The sequence below is a fragment of the Anolis carolinensis genome, chromosome 1, assembly GCF_035594765.1.
Source record: "Anolis carolinensis isolate JA03-04 chromosome 1, rAnoCar3.1.pri, whole genome shotgun sequence".
NCBI lineage: Eukaryota > Metazoa > Chordata > Lepidosauria > Squamata > Dactyloidae > Anolis > Anolis carolinensis.
Window position 1 is genome coordinate 97,687,677 of NC_085841.1, and position 14,183 is coordinate 97,701,859.

Consider the following 14,183-nt stretch of genomic DNA (forward strand, 5'->3'; position numbering starts at 1 on the left):
GCCCTGGAGACTAGGATGGGGAACAGTGGGTTTAAACTACAGGAAAGGAGATTCCACCTGAACATTAGCAAGAACTTCCTGACTGTGAGAGCTGTTCGGCAGTGGAACTCTCTGCCGCTGAGTGTGGTGGAGGCTCCTTCTTTGGAGGCTTTTAAGCCGAGGCTGGATGGCCATCTGTCCGGGGTGTTTTGAATGTGATTTCCTGCTTCTTGGCAGGCGGTTGGACTGGATGGCCCATGAGGTCTCTTCCACCTTTCTGATTCTATGATCAGTCCTGCAGCCACAAGGGTTCAACCCACTGCGCCACCGGGGGCTCCTTCTCCAGGTGATAAGACTGCTGTATTGTATTTTTTTTAGTAATTGTCTCTTTTCTTTGGGGGTCCCAATTCTTTCCCGGGGGCACAGTGACAGCGAGCGGAGTCTCCGCAGGAAGGAGGGCTGCTGAGTCAGGCCCTCCCGGACTGGGAAACACCCCAAGGGAGAGCAGGGCGGACCTCTGCCGCCCCGCGGACCTCCTTCCTCGCCCGAGGGAACCGGGTTGGGCAGCGAGGAAGGGAAACCAGAGACGCCTTCTTGCCCTGCAAAAAGGTTTCCTCCAAAGGAGCAGCAAGGAAGGCAGGCAGGCAGGGAGGGAGGGAGAAGAGCTTTGCCAGGAAGCCTGTGGGGAAGGGAGGCACGAAGGGCGGGAAAGAGGATTCGGGGAGGGGGCGGGAGGGAGGCTTGCGTGGCTGCGGGAGGGAACCGCGCGCGCGCAACGGGCGCCTGCAACTCGGGAGAGTTTTCTCTGCGCTGCGCGTGGAATTGGAGGCGAAGGAGGGCGAAGGCGCCTCGCTCGGCTCCTCCTCCTCCTCCCCGCTCCGCCTCGCTCGGCTCCTCAGAAGCCTCCAAGCGGGCTGCTGCTGCTGCTGGCAGCGAAGGGACGTGCTGGGTCTGGGTGCCGGCGCGGCGGGAGCGAGCCTTGCCATTGCCACTGCCCGCGCCGCCCCACGCTCCTCTCTCTCCCTTCCCCGCCTGCACCTGGCCTGCCTGGGCCGCGCGGGGATGTGGCTCCCCCGCCTCACGCGGGACTCCGCGCCCCCTCCTCCTCCTCCTGCTGCTGCTGCTGCTGCTGCCGTGCGGGGCTCAGGTGCCCGCCTCAGGCCGGCCGGGCTGGCTCCCCAGAAGCGCCTTCTCCTGCGGTAGGAAGGAAGACAACTGAACCCAGACCCTTTCCGGGCGGAGGATGCTCCGGTGCGAGAGGAAGCGCAGAGAGGACCCACGACTGTGAGGAGGAGGAGGCGAGGCATCGCTCTACTCTACCACCATTCATTCCTCCACGCAGGACTTCCCCAAGACCACCGCGCAGAGTGAGTCTCGCCTCCTGGCACAGAGTTTGGGGGCTTCTCTTTTCTCTCTCGCTTGTGAAGGCTGCTGTGGGCTTTGGGGAAGGCGCATTGTTAGGGACATCGCCGGGAGGGGGGAGGAAGGCGGGCGGAGAGGCGGCTCACTCTCACCTGGGCGCCTCCGGGCTCCACGCTTAGGGGGCTCCCTTCCCCTTGACTCGCGGGAGGGGCGTGCCGGCTGCTTGGCGGGATTGAAGCGGGGGAAGCGCCTGGTGCGGATGGCGTGGCTCGTTTCAGGCGGGGAGTGTGCCCTCTGCATTGGCAATACGCACCCATCCTTTCCCTCCTCTCCCCATCCTCATCATCAGGCTGTCACTGTGAAATATGGATCCCTGAAGGCAGGTATGGGGAAACTTGGTTCCTCTAGGTGTTTTGGACTGCAACTCCTATCATTCCTCACAGCCTCAGGCTTAAGCGGCTGAGGGGAAAAAGGAAAGGGCCTGAGGCTGTGAGGAATGGTGGGAGTTGCAGTCCAAAACACCTAGAGGAACCAAGTTTCCCCATACCTGCCTCAAGGGAAGCCATCATATTCGCCAAATGTTCAAGATCATATTAGTGCCTGTCTTTTCCTGTCACCATGGCTCGCTCCTTTTCCGAAACCGTTCTTCTTCAACCGAACTTCACTTCTTCCAGGTTTATTGGGACTCCGGGTTTATTGACCAATGTGTGTGAGAGAGGCGTTGGGCTCTGAGCAGGGCTTCCCCTCTTCTTCTTCTTCTTCTTGGGCATGATTTGTGCGGAACAGATAAAGCCCGTAATTGCTGGAGACGTTTTCCCTGGATTTTGCTAAACGATTGCAATCTTTCTCCTGCATTTGAGAAGCAAGGGCTTTGACAATAAGGTGCTTGGGTGAGTTTCACTTCGGAAGCTTAAGGAATGGAACGGCGTTAAAGTTATCTGGATTTCAGTGGCTGAAAGCATCGGGGCTGGCGTGGAAATGCTTTCCAAGGAGAAAGAGTGAACGGAGGGCAAATAATGAGTGCAGGTCTTAGCATTCGGGCAGTTCGTATAAGATAACAGAGCCTTGAGCACTTGCCACAATAGAGCAACCTCTTTGTTAGGAACAGTCCTACTGGACTCAAGGAGACTACTCATGACAAAGCTGGGTTGCTGCGAGTTTTCCGGGCTGTATGGCCATGTTCCAGAAGCATCTCTCCCGACTTCTCACTCACATCTATGGCAGGCATATTCAGAGGTTATGAAGTATTTTGGAAATTAGGCAAGTGGGATTTATATATTTGTGGAAGGTCCAGGGTGGGAGAAAGAACTCTTGTTTGTGGAGGCAAGTGTGAATGTTGCATTTAATCACCTTGATTAGCATTGAAAAACCTTGCAGCTTCAAAGCCTGGCTGTTTCTTGCCTGGGGGAATTCTTTGTTGGGAGGTATTACCTGGCCTTGATTGTTTTCATGTCTGGGATTCTCCTGTTTTCAGAGTGTTGTTCTTTATTTACTGTCGTGATTTTGGAGTTTTTAATACTGAGTGAAGGTCTTGGAATTCAAGTAATTTGTATAAGAATAAGATAACAGAGCCTTGAGCACTTGCCACAATATAGCAACCTCTTTGTTAGAAGCAATCGTACTGGACTCAAGGAGACTACTCATGACAAAGCTGTTTGTGACTTGATGACTTGTACCGGTAGATTTTTTATCTTATTTACGAAAGAAGGTAGAATTACAGAGGCTTTTTATTGTTAGGGTATTTCTCCTCAATCACACAGGTACCTTCAGATGTCATCAGATTGCCACTACATCTTTCGATGCTTTAAGCTGTTGATAACTGGGTGCTTAAGCTAATATCCAGAGTATTTTGTAGGAGGGATGCTTTTTTTCTCGTGTCAGGAGCAACTTGAGAAACTGCAAGTCTCCTCTGGTGTGAGAGAATTGGTGTCAAGGACATTGCCCAGGGGATGCCCAGATGTTTTTGATGTTTTACCATCCTGCAGGAGGCTTCTCTCAAGTCCCCACATGGGAAGCTGGAGCTGACAGACAGGAGCTCATCCCACTCCCCAGATTCAAACCCCGACCTTTCGGTCAGCAGTCCTGTTGCACAAGGGTTTAACCCATTGCGCCACTGGGGGCTCCAGGAGGGCTGGTGAAGCAGTACAATTTATTACTTAAACTAGCATGTCAACGTTAAATACTCCTTCTTTTAAAACGATAGTTAGTGTCACCTGTATCTTGTGATAACATACTTTTCCTGTCTGACATTATAAAATCTTAGTGCCAAATGCTGGTAGAGAATTGTGAGGATCACAGGTGTGAAATCATTACAAAAGCAAAGGATTGCAGAAAATATCCTCCATTTCCATATTCTTATAATCCTGTTTTGGATAAGCATGGTTTGTTCCTTGTGCATTGTTTCAATGTACATCATCTGGTATTGGCATTTTGTTTGCTTTTTAAGGGCAGACATCTACTTGTTTGGGACAATGGTATCTGGGTACTTTTTAAAACTTTCAGCATATGTCTAAGAAGAAATACAATAAAACTAGAGCGTGTGAATCCTGAGCCCCTTTTTCCATATGAGATTGTGTATGAAGGCAATACAGTAATGTTCCCATTTCGTACTGATATAGCGATTTTTAAAATTTCATACTTATATATCTGATCTTTTGTCTCTCTATTATTCTTCAGGATGTGGGTTTAAAGTCACTTTAATTTTCTTCTATTCTGTGTGTGACAAGTCTAGTACTGTTTTAAAAATACACTGGGTAAAAAATATTTGAAATAAAACTTGTATAGTTAATTTCTTAGATATTTCAGTGATGTGAAGTATACCTTCATTGAAAATGTTTGTAAAAGAATTACTATATTGTCTTTCTAGTCTCATGTTCCTCAATGTAAGCTCTGTTGATTTTAAGAAAGTGCATGTTACCTGAATAGGGACCATGAATATTCAAGTAAACATGTTTAGCTCAGGATGATGTAATGATTCCTTGGATCCTTAAGAGGACGTTGCATTTTTATTAGGCTAGTGTGTTAAAAATCTTTGTGTGGACATATTAGAGTATGAAGAGACAAATACCATGGCTTGGTTCCAAAGAGCTATGGGTCTTCCAACAAACCCACTCTTGATTCTTGTCACTATCTCACAACTCCACTATTTTATGCCACCCCACAGCCGATACCAAAGGAAAAATCCTGTCAAACTCAGGAGGCATTTCAAAGCAGACCTAAATAGAACATGAGGAACTATGGTTGGAAAAGAAAAAAACAACAACCCAGGAATATCCCCAGTGTACAGATGGAAGTGTGTGATATTCTCTTAGGAGGTCTTGGATCTTGAAATCATTAGCATTAGTGATGTCAGGATGAAAGCATGTCACTGAAGCAGAATATAATACTGTTCACATCTTCCATTTTTATGTATAGCATATGGCAGTCAAAAGAAGAGTTATAAAAATGTGTGCACTCTGTTTGAAGGACTGTATAATATACAAACATACATGGGAAAAGGGAATTACTGAATTCATGTTCTTCCAGACCTTTCTCCTTCTACAGACTATACCTAGGAGTTGGAAGTTTTATGCATGCAAATGCCCTTGCACAGTTCTCCTTCTCTGTGCATGTATATCATAATATCCGAGGGCCCATCCCAACAGCCCTTTATCCCAGAATATCAAGGCAGAGAATCCCAAATTATCTGAGTATGGACTCAGATAACCCAGTTCAAAGCAGATATTGTGGGATTTCCTGCCTTGATATTCTGGGATATAGGGCTGTGTGGAAGGGCCCTGAGATAGTTTAGCCTATATCTTTTTCCAATTTGCACCTCAAATTTGTCATTCACACGCTTTAATATTGGACCAGTTTGTTGTTTTTCATTTCTCATACAAATATTGATGCTTCTATACTGATGAATTGGATATAAGCTACCTTGTATCCTATGCAAGGTGAAAGACAAGATATTAAATGGTTCCAGCCCAGCTTACTTGTCCGAACGTTTCTCCCGCTATGACCTACCACGTAATTTAAGATCTTCAGGGGAGGCCGTGCTCTCGGTACTGCCAGCCTCACAGGTGTGCCTGGCGGGGACGAGAGACAGGGCCTTCTCAGTGGTGGCTCCTCGGCTGTGGAACTCCCTCCCTAGTGACATTCGGCAGACTCCATCCATTTTGAGTTTTAGAAAGAAAGTGAAGACCTGGCTATGCAAGCAAGCATTCAAAGAATAAGTTTTGTTGGCTTCGACTCGGTCTGGACTAAGGTTTATGTACAATGTTTTGTGGATGAATGGCTCAAGTATTTTGTATTATTTTAAATCTGTATTTAATTGCTTATGTTTTATTATTTTGTATTGTTGTGTATTGGCATTGAATTCTGCCAGTTTTGTAAGCCGCCCTGAGTCCCTTTGCGTGAGAAGAGCGGGATAGAAATAATGGAAATAAATAAATAAATAAATATTAAACTGAAAGACAGAAATGTCAATTTGTTGTCTTTTCAGGACAAATTTCAAATCAGTAAAATTTTTTGAATATGTCTAAATGTTTAGGCAGAATCTCTTTTCCTAGAGACTAGGACATGGATCAATGGATTCCAATTATAGGAAAAGAGATTTCATCTTAACATTAGGAAGAACTTCCAAATTGTTAGTGCTGTTTGACATTTGAAAATGCTGCCTAAGAGACCGGTAGAGTCTCCTTCTCTTGAAGTTTTTAAATAGATCCTGGGTGACCTTTTGTCAGGAGTGCTTTGATTCTGTGTTCTTGCATAGCAAGGGTTGGACTGGGTGGCCCTTGTGGTCTCTTCCAAATTCCATGATATATTTTTTGGGATGGGGGCAGCTGAAAACTAACAGTATCAAGAACCGGCACTGAATACAGATAGGCAGTGCCCAGGAAACTGGACCAAGGCAGCTATTCTTAGTTTTTTATTTTCCTACTTTGCTGTCTTCTGCTCTCAGCAAATTAGTTGGTGAATGAACATGTGTCAGGCCACAACATCCACATGAACAGGAATCTAGCATCCAAGAGGCTTTCCAGCAAGTGTACATGGAGGTTCTGTTCTGATGCAACATTTCCCATGCATATTCTTCTTGAGATAACAGTCGTCTCAAAGGGTGGAGAGGAAGTGTATTATGGGAATGGCTGCAGAATTGTTTATACAGTTCATTCAGAAGCATTGGGTCCTCATGGAAATTCTTCATGATAAACATGCACCAATACAATGTTCTATAGATTGTAGTGAGTTTGATGATTTTATAACAATCAAGATGTATTTTTTAGTTAGGTTCATTGAAGGAAAGTAGACTCAAGCTGTGTAATACCCATGGCGACGTAGCACATATGTTAGCTAAAATCACATGATTCAAATGTGTGTTTGTGTGTGTGTGTGGGGGGGGGGGGGGTAATAATACAGAAATTATTATCTTAAATTCACTTGCTAGTCCCATGTACTGTAAACACACTGAATGTATATGTTCTGTTGACTGAATGGATCTACTTTAATTGGGACTAACAACTGGATTTGGGCCATTTTTTCTGGTGGATTGTGTGTGTAGTAAAATACATCTTGGGGACAAATATTTATTTATTGCCGGAAAATTAGAGAAGCAGTTCTTTGGTTATTATGTGAAAAAGCACTTTTCAGTTTTCAATCCATTTTTCCCATAGAGAAAAACAATATCCATTCAAATTGCAGCAATAAAATCTTGTAACTTAATGGCTAGACTAATCGTGAATAATCGTGTACGTCTGTTATAGTCTCAAATGGCAGACATAAATACAATGCTTCTGCCACGTTATAACAGAGTCTTTAGAAAGATATATAACTGGAAATTATTGTTTGGCAAAATTGTGAAAGATCTCTAAATACAATCAGGTTTTTGACTCTACTAACATCTTTAAGCACAAATGAAATTTCTATATAAAATAAATATTCAGTATTTTTTTGCTGGTGAAAGAAATACAGACATGTGATTAATAGTAACGATTAAAAGTTGCATAGATATGAGCAAAGGTGGCCCAGAGTAGATTTTGCTATATATGTTTAGTGGGAGCCAGCAAATTTACTATTCTGTGGGGAAATTTGTGCTCTTTACTTTGCTATACTTTATTTATTTACATAGAGCATTTGCCAGTTCTTTCTATGATACCTATTATGTCAAAGTAGCATTTATTGGAAGCATTTTATCACATATTATAAACTGGTAATATACCAATATATACTGCTTATGCATGTCCAGATAGTGATTTCCAGTGCTTGTGGGTGTAAGCCTTGTTGCCCTTAATCAGAAATGTCATAGATGAATGAAGCAGGAAACTCTAACACAGCTCTATTGAAACCTTTAGTTCACAATGACTTTCTTCAGAGAGGTATAGCTTGAAACCAGCACAGAATGAACCTGTAGAGTTGGATCTTTCAGCTATGATTGGCTATTTCATGAGTACACCTTACTTCATAATTTACAAAATGATTTCCCCCCTTCATTGATAGTTGGGTTGCTTTTCTGCTACTTTCAATTTCATTTGTCATTGGTGTTATATTTAAGACAACTTCAGATTATGGTCACCCTTTAAAGGAGAGACCTGAACATCTCCTGTCCTGAAACCTGGGGACCATAACTTTCAGGGTTGAATCACTGCATATGTAATGTGATCTTAGTCTTTTCCTATCAATTTCAAGCTTATTGCCATTACCGTCTTTTCCAGTGAATCACATATGTCCAAAGTATGACTGCCTCCATGTAGTGATTTTGGCTTCAAGTGAAAATACAAGCCTAATTTGCCCTAGAGCAAGCTTGCACAACCTGCAGCCATCCAGCTGTTTTGGCCTCAAATTTTCAGAATCCGTGACCATTGGAAAAACTAGCTGGGGCTTCTGGGAGTTGAAGGTCAAAACAGCTGGAAGACTGCAGGTTGTGCAGGCCTGCCCTAAGGTCTATTTATTTATCTTTTTAGCAAATCATGGGATTTGCAAATTTATCATGCCTGCAGCTTCCTATTTCATGTAAATAATCTTTATCAGGTTTCTGCACTGCCCAACTTTCACAATCATTTTCACTGTATAATAGTTGCACTTTTTTCTTTTTTCCCCTTCAAAAAATGAGGGTGCGGCTATCATGCAGTGAAAAAAATGGAGGCTGATGGGCCCACAGGCCACCAGCACAATGTGGGCAGGTGAACAAAGCCCGAAAGAGAGCCTATAGGCTTCCCTTGGCCGCATGCGTCCATAGCAAAAGCTATGGGCAGTCAAAGGAGGCCCATAACTATGGCCAGAAGTTGTACAGCCAATGGAAGCCTCCTATCTCTCGCACCTTCAGCCACCTATATGCCTACCGCTCAGAGCTATGGGGGCTGCTCCAAGGCATAGGTGCACAGGTGGGGGTGCAACTGTTATGTGATGAATTCCAAAATCCTAAAACCAGCTCCCCCAGAAGGGTGTTCTTCTATTATGTGATGGTGACTATTATGCAATGAAATAAGATCCTATGGCATGGTTGATTCTTTCTTTGCTATATACTTATCTTAAATAAATGATTTTCAATTTCATGTTTTTCATTAAATTAAATTTGTTATGAAATTGACATGTATTGAACAAGTACTTTGTGATTTGGAACTTGACTTCAATACTGATTTATGCATTATTTTTGAAAATACAGAATTAGTAAAAAATAAAATAAAATAAAAGTAGCAAATTGAAATCCTCCTCAACTGAAAGTACCTTTTTGTTTGAGATAAACGCCATTAGAATTAGTTTCTTTATTGACATAATTAAGACCAAAAGAATTACTTGTTGAGGTTTGCTTTCTAATTACAACGTGTACCTAAATTTTCCATTAGATTCAGGATACACTGAAATGTGGAAAACTGAAATCAAGCAGCTGTTAAGCAACACTTCATTTTCTTAAGGAGATAAATTGCTTTGTCATGCAGATGTATTCCAAGACCTCAACAGGCCTAATTCTATGCAGAAATGTAGCACATATAATTACATTTTTATGGAGTTAAGTTCCCATTGTAAAGAAACTTAACTCTACAAGAAGGTTCCTATTGTTAAATTCAAATTAAATATAATTTGCATTGAAATTTTAAATTAAAAAAAGTCAGAGAAAGGCAGACATAACAAAGGCAATTGGTTTTCATACAGATCACACAAAATAATGCAACAGCACTATGCTGAATAGTTTCCTCATTCCCCTCATATCATACAGAACAGAAATAGCGATATGTCGCCCATGTTGCTGGATTTCAGTTTTAATACTCTCTAGCCCGAATAGCCAATTGATTGATGAAGGGAATGGCAATCCAGTACCTTGTGCCAATCCCTGTGGCACAAGGAACAAAAGAGATAAATAATTTTTCTTTAATTGGAAGAAGAGAAATCATGTATCAGTTGACTATTATCCTAATCTTGTCTCTTAATATCTTCAAACTGATAAAGTAGAGCGGTTGCTAAAATTATTCAACTATTCAGTTGATTCAGTTTTGTTGATGCTTTTAACTTGACAGATGCAGCATAATTAATTGAGTTCATCCAAAAGAAAGGAAGTAATGCCTTATATGTGAAGTTAGTAAAATACTTAAGCAACATCTCCAAGAATTCTCTTGATTTTTTTAAAATTTAAGAGTACATGTCTTTTTAATGGCAGTGTGCTGGCTTAGTTGAAGAGTCTGGGTCTGATACAGGATTTTTGAATGAAATATTGTTATGTAATATGTCTGGTTAGATTAGCATCACTATCATCTCCTGAAATCTATTCTGTGTGAGTATAATTCTATATTTAGCTATGCATATTGGGCCAGGGATCCTGACCATGTGGTACATAGCAGACAGAAGCAAAATGTTTGCTTAGTAAGGAAAGTTTATTTGACATATCCAATGATAGCAAATAAGCTGTTCTAGTTTATATAGTAAATATTTATGAGAAGGCCTTCCTTCCTAACTGGGGGGATTCAGTTATAATATCTGAATTATTTTATTTATTCATTTATTTATTCTATATCCTAACTTTCTCCTGACACAAGATCCTGGTGGCTTACAACAAAAACCTAATGAAATATTTTTTAGAAATAATTAAATAAGCTATCACATTAAAGTACCATTAATTTAAAGCAAGATGCTAGTATATTAAAATTTAATGTACAGGCTGATAATGTACATTTTGTAATGTGAAAAAAGAGTTACTCATATGTGATAGATAAATTTCTGTCAACTCATCTGTACAGCAAATGCCACCTCTTGGCAGCCCACAGACTGTAAAGACATGTTTTACTGAGCCAGAGAAGAAGACATGAAATTAGGCATTTTATCAGATTATCTATACTTGAAAGATATAGTTGGGCAAGTTCAGGTCATTGAGATGTCTGCTCCTGCTGCTCAGTCGCATAGTCGTTTCCGACTCTTCGTGACCTCATGGACCAGTCCACGCCAGATCTCCCTGTCCAACGTTCCCGCCCCCAGTTCCTTCAAGGTCAAGCCAGTCACTTCAAGGATACCGTCCATCTATCTCGCCCTTGGTCGGCCTCTCTTCCTTTTTCCTTCCATTTTCCCCAGCATCATGATCTTTTCCAAGCTTTCCTGTCTTCTCATGATGTGGCCAAAATACCTCAACTTTGCCTCTAATATCCTTCCCTTCAGTGAGCAGCCGGGCATTATTTCCTGGAGGATGGACTGGTTGGATCTTTTTGCAGTCCAAGGCACTCTCGGGATTTTCCTCCAGCACCAGAGTGCAAAAGCGTCTATCTTCCTTCGCTCAGCCTTCCTTATGGTCCAGCTCTCGCAACCATAGGTTACTATGGGAAATAGCATTGCTTTGACTATGCGGACCTTCGTTGCCAGTGTGATGTCTCTGCTCTTCACTATTTTACCAAGGTGGGCCATTGCTGTCCTCCCAAGAAATAAACATCTTCTGATTTCCTGGCTGCAGTCTGCATCTGCAGTTATCTTTGCACCTAGAAATATAAAGTCTGTCACTGCCTCCACATTTTCTCCTTCTATTTGCCAGTTATCAATAGGTGCAGTTGCCATGATCTTGGTTTTCTTGACGTTTAACTGCAACCCAGCTTTTGCACTTTCTTCCTTCACTTTGGTGATAAGGCTTCTCAGCTCTTCCTCACTTTCAGCCATCAGAGTGGTATCATCTGCATATCTAAGGTTGTTAATATTTCTTCCAGCAATTTTAACTCCGGCCTTGGAATCGTCAAGCCCCGCACGTCGCATGATGTGTTCTGCGTGCAAGTTGAATAGGTAGGGTGAAAGTATACAGCCCTGCCGTACTCCTTTCCCAATCTTGAACCAGTCTGTTGTTCTGTGCTATGTTCTTACTGTTGCTACTAGAGATGTCACTTGACTTCAATTCTGATCAGCTATAGCCAGAATAACTAATTGTTAAGGATTATGGGATTTTCAGGTCAACCACATCTCTTGGTTTACCATCCAGCCGACAGATTCCTGACTTCAATAACAAAATCACATTGGATCAAAAATGCTGCTCTTCAACAACAGATCACTGACCTTGGAAGAGCTGTTTGAGCCAAGATTTAATTACTAACAAACAAACAAATTTTGCATACATGACTGAAACTGCATAGGTATAGAAAGGGTTCTTTTTTCATTAGGTATATGTATACAGCATCAGGGAACATTCCTGCTACGTGGATAATCAGTCTGTCTTGCAATAGGGTAATGGGACAGGACTGTGATTCTGTTAGTGTATTGTCTACCTGCAACAAAAATATATGCTTGAGCCAATACACATGGTCTTAGAGGTGGTACTGCTCTCTTTTGATGCTGGATAATTTTAACAGAATCTCATCAGGACTGGCTCAAGATTTTTATACCAACACATGTGGCAAAACATACTGTCTTTTTTTTTTTTTTGCTGGCCACAATGCAAGCGATCTTTGACTACCATGATAGGACAGAACTCAATTGTCATCGATAGGCTACTTTCTAATAGGGGTTAGTTTTGCAGAGGTGGGGCTCACTAAAATTATCTATCATCAGAGACTAATGGATGAAGAGGAATTCCTTAAAGTTCTGTGGGATTTTCTAGCTGCTGGAATTCGTGACCCTGTTGATTCCCTGGGGAATGACTTGGATGACTGACAAGATTGATCCTAAACTATATTTTCCTTGGGCCCTCCACAGAATTCTGAAGAACTCAAGGCAATGAAGCACTTGAGTGAAAAACTACAGTAATTCTGAAGAAAGATTCAGAACAGAACTTACAGCACAACATTGAGCCCATTAAAAACCCTATGCTGCTACAACAATGCAATGAGAAAGCTATCTTTTGATGCCTCTGTTGCATCAGCATAATCTTGTCCAATGCAAGTGTTTTCATGTACTAAACGGGCAATTACATCCTAGTCTTCAAAGTACTGAAGAGAAATCCTGAAAAACTTTCTATGAATTATTTGCAAAACATTTTGCAGATAAAATTACTCCTATTTCTTCAAATCAGCGCTCCACAGAGCTGTGGACAGTTCAAGAGATGAGTTTCAGTTTGCTTGACCTCAGGAAGAGAAAGTAGCTTGGAGATGTGAGGGTAACTATTCATTGGATATACAGTTCAATCTGGACAAGAAAGAAGTTATTTTGACAAACAGGAAACCAGATCTGAAACTAAGATTACAATGTAATCTGGATGGGGTTGCGCTCCCATTAAATACCAAGTTTACAGATTCGAAGTGGTCTTGGACTGAGTTTTGTTTATGGACAACCAGATGGCTACTATAGCCTTTTCTGAGCTCTGGTTGGTATGCTAGAAGTGCTGCTTCCTGTGGAAGGTTTCTTATAGTCTCAGTGGTTCCTGCCTGCATCTTTTACCAATTACTTTAACACACTCTTTATGGGGCTACTTTTGAGAATTGTTCTCCATTCAACAAATGGACCGCCCTTCACCAAGGCCATTTCACTGAGTGCTGTGTGAAGTGGCACCAATTTCACACAGTCCTGCATTTGCAGTATTTCCTTGGAAAGTTGTAAGGCACTTTTTAATTCACAAAAATTTTCAAAAGCAGGGAGTACCCATTTAAATAAAGCTTTGATTTTAGACATCAACAATAGTAAAAAATAATGGTAGTAGTGGACTCAGCAACTTTGTTCCATTACCACAGAAGATAAAACAACTCAAAATTGTTTTATATTAGGGATAAAATGCTTGCCTAAACAAAAATGTTTTAACAGCATGCCTAAACAAACTTCCAGACCTGGCAGATTGCATAAACATATTGCCACATGGAAATGCTGTTATATTCTGCAATAGTAGCTCATCAGCAATCATAATGAGGTGTATCTGTGTTTTTTCTAATGCAAAAATGATGAAAGGAACATACAGAGACAGGCCTCAACTACTTCTAAATCTATATTGCTATGTGATGTCCTCTTTATTTAAAAGGCCTTCCTTCCATTTGGGTATGACTCATATTGAATCAGTACATAGAACAGTAGTTAGATAATGGTGCAGTGATAGTAGAACTTTGCTATCCCTGACCCATGACTTAGTATACATCAAAACAGCCTTACAATAGAAAGCTAATGTTTTTTCTAGAAAAAATCACTTTGAGGATTTCCAACACAAATGTAACTATTTTTAAATTTATATATGTATGTGGCAAAACATTAAACAGTACTTACTCAGGCGATCCCTTGTAGTTTGAGGATGATGGTCCTCCATTTCTGTTATCTTGGGGATGGATCCGTAGATGGCTGAAGAGACCTATTCTTGATCTGCATGTTCTCCCGCAGTGAGGATATCGGTTTCCAGGTGGAAGGCAGTCTCGGTCAGCATTGGCTTGACAGACCTTCCTCTTGGCACGTTTCTCCCTTAAGCCCTCCATTCGTGCCTCTTCAAACTC

General features: G+C 41.9%; 1 protein-coding gene across 3 annotated transcripts in view; it reads left to right on the forward strand.

Annotated features, from left to right (window-relative positions):
• The first annotated feature begins 1,206 nt into the window (after nucleotides 1-1,206).
• hs3st5 (heparan sulfate-glucosamine 3-sulfotransferase 5) overlaps nucleotides 1,207-14,183 on the forward strand; it is a 264,556-nt gene continuing 251,579 nt past the window's right edge. The window contains exon 1 of one of the 3 annotated variants that reach the window (XM_003215579.4): nucleotides 1,207-1,346. The gene's annotated coding sequence lies outside the window, so the exon portion shown is untranslated. Of the gene's footprint in view, nucleotides 1,347-1,889; nucleotides 2,232-14,183 lie in introns of those variants that run through there. The other 2 variants (XM_062979847.1, XM_062979828.1) reach the window with 2 other exon arrangements.